The 12413-nt window shown below is 40.4% G+C and overlaps 1 pseudogene; it reads left to right on the top strand.

Annotated features, from left to right (window-relative positions):
* The first annotated feature begins 854 nt into the window (after positions 1 to 854).
* LOC103244001 (uncharacterized) lies at positions 855 to 10755 on the top strand (annotated as a pseudogene).
* The last annotated feature ends 1658 nt before the right edge of the window (positions 10756 to 12413 follow it).

The following is a 12413-nucleotide window of genomic DNA, read 5'->3' as shown; positions in this document are numbered from 1 at the left end:
TATCATCTGTCTCTACATTGTTCTTTTCCGGTATTTCATCCAACCTCCACTGAAGATAGTTTGTGTGACTTTATTATAGAAATAAAGTTCACAATAAAGATGATTTACATACAGAACTCTTATATTTTCATTCAAGGAAAAAACAAAAACAAAAACAAAAAAAACCACAACATGGTGGTGCCAGTGACAGTCTGTGTTTTGGGGCAGGATAGAAACTAACCTGTTTCAGATATCCGACATTCTGGCAAACTTATTAGGAACACAAATGCTCGGGACTCTAAATGCACCAACCCGAGCCCGGCTGATTAGGCATTGTAAAGCAGTGTTCTAAAAGGAAAGGCCTTCACTTAAACAGTGCTACAAAGTGTTCAGCTTTCTTTCATATACAAACTTTCGCCAGAAAAGGCGTTTTAAGCCAAGGGTAAAGATTTTGTGCGTCCACCGTTCTCATCTTCAACTTTTTAGAATCATAGCCATTTAAGTACCGGACCTGTCTTCAGATTCTCACTTTGCGACACAGCTTTGGCCGGACTTGGCTTGATCTGGGCGCCAGGATCGGTCCCACCACCGAGCTCGGAGCGGTTTGTTCCTGGTGGATCAGGGCGGGTGTGTTGCCGGAGTCGCCTTCTATTGGCTACACTCCCGCGGACTGTCTGGGCTTTCCGACACCTGATTGGATGGAACAGCCCTGTGTACGCCGACATCATTGGAGGACGCTGGAGCCAGGGGGCGGAGCGGATTCCCCAGGATTCTTGACCGGGCGCGCTAGTCCGCGGAGCCGGGCGCGGGGCGCGAGAGCGGAGCTGCGCGAGCGGCTGCGGAGGGAAGGTCTCCTAGGCAATTAGGGTCTTTGAGGCGAATACAGGCTGGGGCCGGTTACCGACCGGCCGCTTCTTGCCGAGGCAGTCCAGGCTTTTCCCCTGGCGGTGGCCGCTGCGAGACAGCATCTGTCAACGCTCCTCTTTTCCCCTCCTCCTCCGGCCGGGCCGGGCTCAGCCGGCTGCGGCCGAGAGGACGCGGGACCCGGCGCGGTGAGCCCATCAGCTGTCAGGCGAACGGCGAAGCGGCCGGAGGGCGGCGAGAGACACACAAAGAACGCGGTGGGCGGCGGCGGCGAAAGGGGGCGGCAAATTCGGGACGGCAACTCCTCCCCGCGCCCGCCGGTGCCACGGCCGCCGGGGCTTGGTCCGAGGCCGCGTAGACAATGCGGCCGGGCCCCAGAGTGCGGGGCGCCTGCGCTCCCCAGACCCCAACTTGACCGTCACCCTGCTCGCCCAGCCCCCTCCCGGGATAGGGGCGCCCCGCTCGTTCCGGCAGCCGGCGAAGGAAGTCTGTCCGCGGCCGCGTAGCCCGGCAACTTGCAACCCGGGAAAAGTTTGCGGCGCCTCCGCGGGGCGGCGCGACGCGGCCCGCCCCACGCGTCCGCGGTCACCGAGGGTGACTTTCTCGACTCGTCGTCAGCCGGGGCCGCAGCGCGGCCGGCGAGGACTGCGGGGAGGGCCGGAGTCGGTCCGAGGGCTCCCGCACCTGGGGCTGCGGGTGAGTCGGCTTTGGGCGCGGTGGGCTCAAGTGGTTTAGGGCACCTGGGCTTGGGAAGAAGGCGCGGAGAGAGTCTTTAATACTTTCTGGAGCTGGCGGGGAGAACAAATAAAAGTACGGTAGCTTGAAGGGCACTGACATGCCACTGACTTGGGAACCGTATCCGTGGGAACCCTTCGGGGGCCGGCGCGACCAAGGGCCTGTGCGCGGCTGGGTGGGAGAAGGAAGGGTTAGAAGGTCGCGGACTAGCTCTGCCTGCGACTGGCCCAGCTTGACCTTGGACAAGTGACTTAACCACTTAGATTTTCTCGTGGGTAATATGTGGGGCTACAGCAACGTGGTCTGTGGTGTCGTCCAGTTTTTAGACTACATCTCCGTTTTGAGATTTTCCTGGGGCCTCAACACGGTGCGTGAGTTACGAAGCGGTAGGCCAGGATATGTTTATATGCGCCTGGATTCACCTTTCAGGGTACTCAGAACTAACTTTTAAGTCTGATGTTTTAAAACACTAATATTTAAAGGCTTTCCTTCACTGAAAAATAAATTACCCATTGCTTATTTTACGAACCTTAGGATTGTCGTATTTTGTTGCACCATTTGGAATCCTAGGGGCCAGGGTGAGGACAGAGAGCCAAGCCTGAGGGTGAAGTGGCAGGTGCCCCCGGCGATCCCTGCCGGATCCAGTTGAGGGGAGAACAAAGCATTTATTATGCATAAGAGAGAGTGAACAGGGCAGGTGTTTGTGTTTTTGTTTTCTGTATTCTACTGAAAACTTTTTCTGGGGGAGGGGGGGGCGGGCAGTGGAGGAGGGGACAAAGAAGAAAAATGTCAAAAAAGAAAAAATGTCATTTTTACCCAAAGTAAATCTTAAACTAATGTAAGTCTTCCTTACAGGAACAGCAACACATAATACAAGTACATCTTGATCTAATTTTAATGAAGGATTGAAAATAGCTACTGTGTTCAGTATTACTGACGCCAAGGCAGCTCACTTACATAATCTTCTTTGTTGAGATGTGTTAGTGGCATGTATAATTTTGATGAATAATTAATGTTAAAGGTTTAGTCTGGCAATGATATCGAAATACTGTCACAAGTTGTATTGCAAGACAATGGTGTGTGAACTTTTGGTTATCATAATAACCTACAGTTTCTCTCTAAACAGTAAAATCAGACATTTTTCATAACGAAAATTCTCTTAAATATTGCATGTGTACTTTGTCAGTAGTGTATACAGGAGAAATTATTTTGTTCTGTAACTGACAAAGTCTTTCAGTTTTCTCACCATTTCATGAGAGTGAATTCCAGATGTCAGGTACTTCAGTGGGCATTTTCTCTTCATGGAGCTTATAGCAACAAAAGTTCTTTACAAAAGTAAGTGCATAAATATAGATACTCAACAAATACTTGCTGAATAAAACACTCAGATAAGAATAATTAAAAGTCCATCTTGTCCATCCTTAAAGAGAATGATGATTGTGCTTTAGTGGAGAGAAAGAAAGTGTCAAAGAAAGAACTGGCAGCAAAACAGAGCTTAGTTCCAGTATCTAGCCTAAGCGTTTGTACTTTAAAACAGGTATACACATTTGAAAAAAGACAAAGACAAGTGATAGGGTTTCTAGGAGAAAGACAGCAGTATTGATTTAATGTAATACATTTTATGACCTAGTTTTGTTTGAAGAACACGAACCTTTGTAAAGGTGTATTTCTTAAATAATCAGTGGCTGTTTGCATTGTGATTGGATGTCTAATTAAATGGCCTAATCGTAACCATAATATCTCACTTGAATGCTGTCTGATGTTTTTAAATTCATTTTTAAAATAGCTTGAAATAAACCAGTTTAGTTACATGAAGGACAGTATACCTTTTGGAATCAACTAAATCCACAGTGAGGAAAATTATCATCAGTGTTTCACCAAATGTAAATTAAGCACTGGAAGTAGCATCTTGCCTAGAAGGTCTTCACTCTAGACCATCACTTTGTGTAGGAGAGGTCTGATGTGGAATGTAAACTGCAGTGAGAGATGCCGTTATCCCTCTGAGGGTCTATTTGGTTATTTGGTAACATCAGGAAAATACTAACACAGCCGCCTCCTGCCCCCTCCTCCGCCACACTTCAACATTTGTAAACCTGGCAACTTCTGGAAAGCTCAGTGGCCTTATTTCAAAGTAACTACTCAACCTAGCATTGATATTTGAACTTAGCATTGATATTTGAACAACCCATATTGTAGAATATGGGTTCTCCTCTGTGCAGATTTGCTGGCTCGGCTATCTTATAAGAGATCACAGCAGTGTATCTCATAGTGTAGTCCTCAGATCACCTGTGTCAGAATCACCCGTAGTCCTCACAAAACTTCAAACTCCTCGGCACATCCCACATTTACATAATCAGAATGTCTGTAAACAGAACCTACATTTTCTTTTCGTAAAACCCGTTTGTGCCTAGCGTTCCATTATTGGAATGCTAGGCTTGTGGGAGTTATTTCTATCCTACTGCTCAAGGTCATTGCCAAGGTCTGATTTTTCACAAAAACATTTGCAACCTGTGGCATAAATGGGTTAATGAGCTCCTTCAAAAGGGAGAGTTAATTACACTAAATTTTAAGAATGAGTGTTAAGAGTTTTCTTGCCACAGTTGTCATGCTCTTGTTGCTTTCTTCTAGGAACATTAAAAAGCTCCCCAGATGCTCCCTGCTCTGATCGTTTCCCCTACAGCACCAGACATGTTGGCATCATCTCTTAGTTGGGCCCTGTGGCCAGGGAACCCCTCATGAAACCACCTCTGCAGGTAAATCAACATAGAATGTACCACTTACAAGCAGAGTTAAGGCTGCTTTGGGGACACAGGGCTCAAGAGACCACAGTTCACAGACCCCTCCTACTAGTGGGATACTCCTACCGTCCTCCCTAACCTGTTGGTGATTTGTAGGAGTGGCAGTCCCAGCCTTCTCTTCAACTAGGGAGATACGGTTTCAAGCAAATGATTGGGAATAGACCCTAAGGGACAGATGACCTGAGAGAGAACAGACAAGAATGCTAAATGGAGGTCTGTCCCTTCAACATCCTTCAAGCCTCACATTTCAAAAATTTTAGTCCTAAAGCAGATAATTTGGCAAGCAAGTGTGGCTAAGCCCAGGCACCTCTGTTCTTGGTTGTCAAAACTTTAATCTACAAACTCATATAGTGGCTCTATCTATAAATGCCCAACACATAAATGAGAATTTTCAAGCTTATCAGTTAAAAAAAGGGGGGCAGTGATTGTTTAGAAGAGAGGTTCAAAGCATAGGTTGAGGAGTCAGCCAGTCCTGATTGCAATCCTAGTTTTGCCATTTACGGCTTGGGTAGCTTCAACCTACATCCTTGACTCTCCAAGTTTCAGTTTCCTTACTTGAAAAATGCCTCATAGGAGTTGTTCTGTAAATTATGTAAGACTGTAAATTAAAACATCAGCTAATAAATCACACAGTATATATTTAATATATGTAGCTTTTAATTTATTGTAATAACTTTTTCAAATTTCCTTTTTAAGCCTGGAGAGTTGCTGTAGAAGAAGGAAAAAAAGAGGAAGACAGCGCAACGCAGGAGGAGATAAGTACCTCTGGACAAAATGGAAGTAGTAGTTGTTGAACAGAGGGAAAAGGGATGGGAGAAGGATGTGGACTACAATGTTGCAGTGCCAGCTAATAACTTTCATCACGTACCTCCTTGGCTCAGGTACTGTCTCTTCTACTCTCTTCCTTACTTGTACTACCTTATTTAGCCCTTAATTATATACTTTCTCGACTCACTTTCAGAAACACTGATTATGTGGTCTGCCTCAAAGACAGAATCCTAGTTTTGGATTTTAGCCTTACTGATCTATAGCCTTGCAGGGGCTTATGGATGGCAGCTGTCTTCTCCCCCTTGGGATCTAGCTTTTGAAAATATTGAAGGGAAGAGATTTCTATGATCTTATAGGAAAAGATCCACAGTTCATCTCCAAATTTGCTTTTATAGAGAAGTGTGTGTCACCAAAACGTGGAGATACGGTCAGAGAGGCCCCTACCCCCAGACTTTTAATATAATTTTGCTTTCTAGGGCATTTGTTCTTGTGTCAAATACTTTCTCTTCTATCAGCTCACTTGTTCCTCACAAAAGCCCTATAAGGTATTAATAGTATTAAACAGACCCCTGTGAAGCACCTCAAGTCTTTCTCTCTTCCCACTTCCATTCTTGCACACCTTTTGCTAGACTAGTCTCTGCGTTCATCACATCAGGTTTCTAAAATTAAAGTCCCCTAATAACTTTCTGTTTGTTCCCTCATCAAATTGAACCTTTTTTGCCTGGCTTATAAGGTGGCCTTAAAACCCCATTTTCCTCTAGACATTGTCTCTGTAGTTCAGGAACGTGGCAGGCTCAACACGTGTGCATGAGCCATATTGCTTCCCTCATTAGTGATGCCTCCTCTCAAACCACCCAGATTCTACTCATTCTTCAATTTCCAACTTCTCCTTGGAGGCTTCCCAGATCATTAGCTTCTTAAAAATCCCAGCATTCTCTGAATTCTGATGGTAGCCACAGTTATTTGGGCAATTATGTCCTGGTCTTAAAGTCCTAATGGAAAAAAAAAAGTATATGATGGACTTTATGAAGAGAAGAAAGCACTGGACTGAGTTTTAAGACATCTGCTAAGGAGCCGTGTGAGCCAAACCAGGTTACTTTACCTCTCTGGATCTTTATTTGCTGATCTGTTAAGTGGAGAGGATTGGGTCAGATAATCTTGGTGGTCTATGCTCATTCTGAGGTTCTTGGACAACTTGACCTAGTTCATGTGGGATGGGATTGAAGATCTTACTGAGTTTTTGGATGGGAATGATCAGTAATGGGCACTCAGTGCCTTCAGGACTTGTTCTGTACTATCCCAGAAATTTCTGATGCTAAACTTGGCAGTTTTTAAATGCCATATTCCTTTTTTCCAAACTCTTTAACCACAAGAATTCAGGGAAGGTTAATGGGGGGGTGACTTAGGTATCTGGATAATATGTATTGTGGACAATATAGCATTATCCTTGGGAATGATTTCATATTGTTGAATAAATAGCATCAACTTCTTGATAAACCTTAGTCCTGAGCATTTCATCTTCATTGGATGGTACTATATAGTAATATATTTATGTCTTCTTTTAATCATTTCATAACTTAGAAAATACTAACAGAGTCAAAACTCTAGAATAAGTGATAGATGAGTTTTCTGTAGTAATCTAGTTGGAGACATGTTGTAATTCTGCATATATATGTACATTTATCCCATGCACGTTATGCTTAAACTAAGAAGGATACCCTTGAATTAAGAGGTGCTGTTATACATTGACCAGACTTAAGAATATCTCTTTAAAGTGTGTTGACATTTAATTGACCTTTGAAAGTTCATTCTGTTAATCATACTCAAAGTGCTAAAGCTATGGTTGACTGCTCTGGTGTTTTTATATTCATTCGTGCTTTAGCATATAAATTCTTCAGCATAATTGCTACTTATTTAGCAAGAGTTTCCTGTCTTTGAAAATGTGAGTTGTGCTTGTATTTTCGTGTCTTTTTTTTTTTTTTAAACTTTGCTTCAGGCTGTGTAGTGGTAGAGGTTTGAATTAAAATGTTTTCCTGTCAGTAGTTGTATGAGGTGTGGCTTCTTAATCTAGAAGTAATGGAAATTTCTTGCTTAAATGAAGTGCACTTTTCTTCCTGCAGAAGTTAGAACTCAAGTTACAATGCTGAAATTTAGACAAGCTTAACACTTCAAAACTGGATATCTTTAGCAGAAACTTTTGGAAATTTTAAATTCTATTTGTGTAAATTAAAAATATCAGTGCTAATACTTTCTATTAAATAAGGATTTATCTATTTTCATAAAACCTCTAATTATATTCCTTGAATTGCTATGAGTAGAATTTTGTTGTAAACACAGTATTTTAAAAAATCAAATATATTTTTAAAATCTTAACATTATATTACTATAACTTAGAGAACAGATGTTTACATGTATAAATTTTTCTAGCTCTTAAATTCGTGAAATCAGTCTTTCAGAAGTAATTTTTAATATGGTTAGCTGTCTTACAGGTTTGTAAGTTGGCATTTCAATTTAAAATTTTTTAAATTTTTTCAATTTATATTTCAGTGACCAGGAAAAAATAAACTTGTTGCTAAATTCTAATAGAAAAAGAAAAAACACACATAATTGTTAATATCTGGTAATTTATCTTGAGACTCCAGACATGTTTTTAGAATATTTTTACCTTAAAAGCAATTTTAAAATAGAAAAATAAAAGTTTAAAGCAGAGTTTTTACTTTCATGAGGTAATTTTATACTTCGCAGATAGGTAGGCCCATATTCAAGATCACTCTGATCTCTGTTTATAGTAAGTTTTGATGCCATTATATCATTTACTTATTTACACATTATAAACATAGTAGATAGCCCCATTGTCATGAAGCTGACATAATTTTCTTATCTCTCTTTCAATATTGTCCCCCTTTTTTTTTCTGTTTTCATCATAGCTGTCCTTTTCATTTTATTGTAGCCCTGACTCAAAATGAAAGTAAGTTTGTTCCTCTTAAACATTTCACTTGAAACTCTTTTTTTAGAATATACAGTGAAATGTCTTGAATAATATTATCTCAATAATACCTAAAGAATGCAAATGACGTGCAATGAATAGTCAGATACAGGATGTTCCATGCTGAGGGTAGACTCATATTTCCACTTTATAAAATGTGGTTTCAGAAAATAAATAGATGTGTTTCTTCCTTAATAATTAGTGTTTCAGGACCAAAATTGACTAAATATGGAAGTTTAAGATAAAACCTGGTTTCTTAGGGAATCTTTCTCAGTCCTTAGTAACTCTATAGGATTGATGATACAGTGACAACTTCAATACGCTCAGTGTTCTTTTCTGTTTGCAGTCTGTTTTACCATTGTAAAAAACTTACTGTCGTTTGAATTTGGGTATATGCATTCAGAGATGGTTTCCTTTATTTTTATTTTATTTAAACAAATACTTTCATGTCCCAAACACTTTATAAATACTGGAATATTTAATCCTCTTAACTCTGTAATTGTAATTATCTTCATTTTACAATTGAGAAAACTAAGATACAAAGTTTTATTTAATGGTAAGACCTTAAGTAAGGGGAGCATGATAAGTGTAAGCAGAGTGGAAAACTTAGTAGTGCTAAGAAGCAACAGAAGTATGTGCAAGAGTTTGGGAAGATGCGTCTACTTGGAAAGGATCAGGGACTCAACTGGGATCAGTCTTAAAGGGCAACATGTCCTCCTTCCTCAATTTTAAGCCTTTGGGCTCTAGAAGTAAAGGGCAAACTTAGAAAGAGGAGGCACTCCTCAGGTTTCAGCTGACTGTTCCAGCCTGGTGAGGTGGCTGTACTGGCTCATGTGATTCTCATAGGGCTACATGAACCTATGTCTTACCTTCTCCTAGCATTTCTTGGCTGACTCCTGCTTTTTTGGAGGGTTTAACTTCTCTCTCAGCTAGAAGGTTAGGCATTGCAAATACCAGTGGATAATTTTTTTCTTAGCTTTAACCCCAGCCCATTTCATCCCCCTCTTTGCCCTTTGTATATTCTTTTGAAAATATGATCCAGTAGTGTTTATGAATGTGTGTTGTATAAAATTTAGAGATTGATGTTAACAGAATTAAAGGACAAAGCTGTCTTTTTTGTTGGAATTGGGGATGGAAGAAGATGGGAGAGCAACTAAAAGCAGGAAATATGGAGAAAGGAGAGACTGTGGAAAAGAAGAGATATATTGAGGGGAAAAAAAGAGGGTGAAAAAATGAAGAGAGAATTACTGATGTGCTTCACACCCACACCTCCTCTCCAACTTCACAGTAACAGAGGCAATGTCACTGTCTTTTACCTGACAAGTGCTTTACCAGGGAGTTGTGCCTGGCATCGTGGGAGTGGAAAATTTCTCCCTTTTGCATTTTGAGACTTGGGTGTGCTGCTTTAAGATGCCACTGGTATCTAAGTAATGTTTGTTTATACTGGATATTTTTCTCTGTAGCCTTTGTGGATTGGACTTGTAATATAAACAATATTGTTAGCAGAACTGCAGGTACTCTATTGCTATGTTTATTTTATTAGTTAAAAAACTACCAGAGCCCTAGGACTTCTGAGCACATTTAGAAAATACCAGAGGCAATTTTAAGACTAGCATTAGAAAGAAAGAAAAAAATAAGAATAAGACTAAGACTTGCATACGTTAGAATCCTAACCGATGTGGTGATTTTTAAAAATTAATGTTTCAGAGACTCTAAATTAGGGTAGTTGGTTTCATCAATTACATTTTTTAAGTTAATATAAAGTACTTTTGTATATAAGTTCTCTTTTCTTAACAGATAATTTAGGTAAAATGGAAGTGTGGCATTTTTTGTTCCATAGAATGTAAAACTAATGTCAGAATAAGAATTCTTTCGGGAATTTAGGATTTTTTGGATGCTTCTCAAATCATCTATAATGACTTTTCTTTATAGAAAAGGTAGATTATTCATTAGTTTTTATGAAAAACACTAAGTTTAAATAGCTAGGTGTGGTGGCGCGGCTGTAGTCCCGCTACTCGGGAGGCTGAGGCACGAGAATTGCTTGAACCTGGGAGGCAGAGGTTGCAGTGAGCCGAGATCGCGCCGCTGCACTCCACACTGGTCCAAAGTGAGATTCCGTCTCAAACAAAACAAAACAAAAATATTGAGCTAGTCTTAATGGTAAAAATCTAGATTTGAAGAAATTTATTTTAAAACAGTTGTTCATTTGTCAAATAGAAAAGTATGATCTTAGCAGGTTTGGTTAGATCCTTATCTGAAATAAAGTAAACTAAAGATGTTTTTCTTGATCAATGCTTGGGAATCACCAGTAAATTGGGGGATAGAAAGCAGGAAAAGGAGCTTTTTTTCTTATTTTTTTTCATTTATCAGTTTCTCCCACTTGTCCATCCTTTCCTATAATCATGGAAATTTTTGTTTTTTGCACTGTTCTTCCCATTTGTTTATCCTAGATTGCCACCACAGCAAGGTTTTCTAGAGTTAGGCAGAAAGAGAACCTGGGCCTAGAAGCTAATGGAAGCTATCCCATGCTTTCTCAGACTCTCTTTCCTCCCTAGAGATAAGAGAAGCAAAACAGGAGTTGATGGCTCATTGCTGTTGCTTCTGTGGCTGCCCTGTTTGGTTGACCTGAGCTTTTTTAAAAAACCTCCACTCTTGATGCTTAACTCTACGAATAAAATTAGGGCCAGTCACACTGTATTTTCATCATCAGTTATCCCTAGTGATTCAAATTTAGCACAAACCTGCTGTGAGTACATATTAATTAGGTGAATACAGTAGAATGCAATCATAACATGAGTCTTTTAATAACTATTCTTTGTTTGATTTTTATTTTAGAAGTTTGCAGTTATTTTGTTGAAAATCTAGAAGATCTTTATGTGAGCACCTGAGGTTTGGGTAGCCCCACAACAGTTTAAATCAAACGTTAACTTGTAGTAAAACTCTACTGAAAGAGTCTTTGATTTTGAGGTGCAGAGAGCTGTTTCAAGTTGAGTTGCTATATTAGTCTGTTCTCATACTGCTAGTAAAGACATACCTGCAACTGGGCAATTTATTAAAAAAAAAGAGGTTTAATTGACTCACAATTCCACATGGCTGGGGAGGCCTCACAAAAATGGCGAAAAAGCAAGGGATGTCTTACATGGTGGCAGGCAAGAAGTTTGTGCAGAGGAACTCCTGTTTATAAAACCACCAGATCTCATGAGACTTACTCACTACCACAAGAGCAGTATGGGGGAAACCACCCCGGTAATTCAATTATCTCCACCAAGTCAAGGTGAGATTTGGGTAGGGACACAGCGAAACCATATCAGCTGCCTATTCTCCTGTGCAGTGACATAAAGATCTGATAACCTGATTTAAAGCTTGGACTCTTAAGATTTTTGTTTTTTTCTTTTTTTGCGCCAGAGTATCTCTGCCGCTCAAGCTGGAGTTCAGTGGCATGAACAGGGCTCATTGCAGCCTCAACCTTCCAGGTTCAAGTGATCCTCCCGCCTCAACCTCCAGAGTATCTGGGGCTACAGGCATGTGCCATCGTGACAGGCTAATATTTTTATTTTATTTTGGTAAAGATGGGGTCTCACTTCTGGGCTCAAGCAATCTTTCTTCAGCCTCCTAAAGTGCTGGAATTATAGGCGTGAGCCACTGTACCCTGCTGTAAAGAATTTCATATCCCTCTTTTCGGTATGCTGTGTTACTGTTTGCCATGGGTAAAGGTATATGAATCTCTTTTATTTTGCTGCTTGCAACCCAGTTCCCATGGCAAACCCAATTTGTATCCAAACACACAATGTTGAAGACAAGTTCTTCTATAGAAAGCTTCATAAGCCAGTTACTGACTACTGTGTCTGTAAATATACTCAAACTATTTTGTAGTCTTGCTATTTTAAAAAATGTGTGGGTGTGGGAAGTAATGTTGAATGAATTCAGGGTAATTGGTGGTTCTTTGTATTAGGAAAACTCACACTAGTTAAGGGAAGTCTGTTTTCATGATTCATGTATGTTTAACTTAAAAACAAAATTCTGCCATCCTTCCCTCTCTCCAGTTTGCACTCTACCTCATAAATTCAAGCAATGAAGGAATTTAAATAATAGAATTTTATAACTGAAAGGATTATGGAGAGAATCTATTAACCCTCTTATTACAGTTGAGAAAATAGATGTCCAGTGGGGTCAAATGAGATCACGTAGCTCGTTTAAAAGCCCAAATAACATTTTAGTAGTTTATATCCATTAGTAAACACTGTTCTATTTAATTTGCCCTAACATGTTCATAATCAGAGTCA

This window comes from Chlorocebus sabaeus, chromosome 17, assembly GCF_047675955.1.
Source record: "Chlorocebus sabaeus isolate Y175 chromosome 17, mChlSab1.0.hap1, whole genome shotgun sequence".
NCBI lineage: Eukaryota > Metazoa > Chordata > Mammalia > Primates > Cercopithecidae > Chlorocebus > Chlorocebus sabaeus.
Note: the sequence above shows the minus strand (reverse complement) of the source record. Positions and strands in the feature narration are given on the sequence as shown.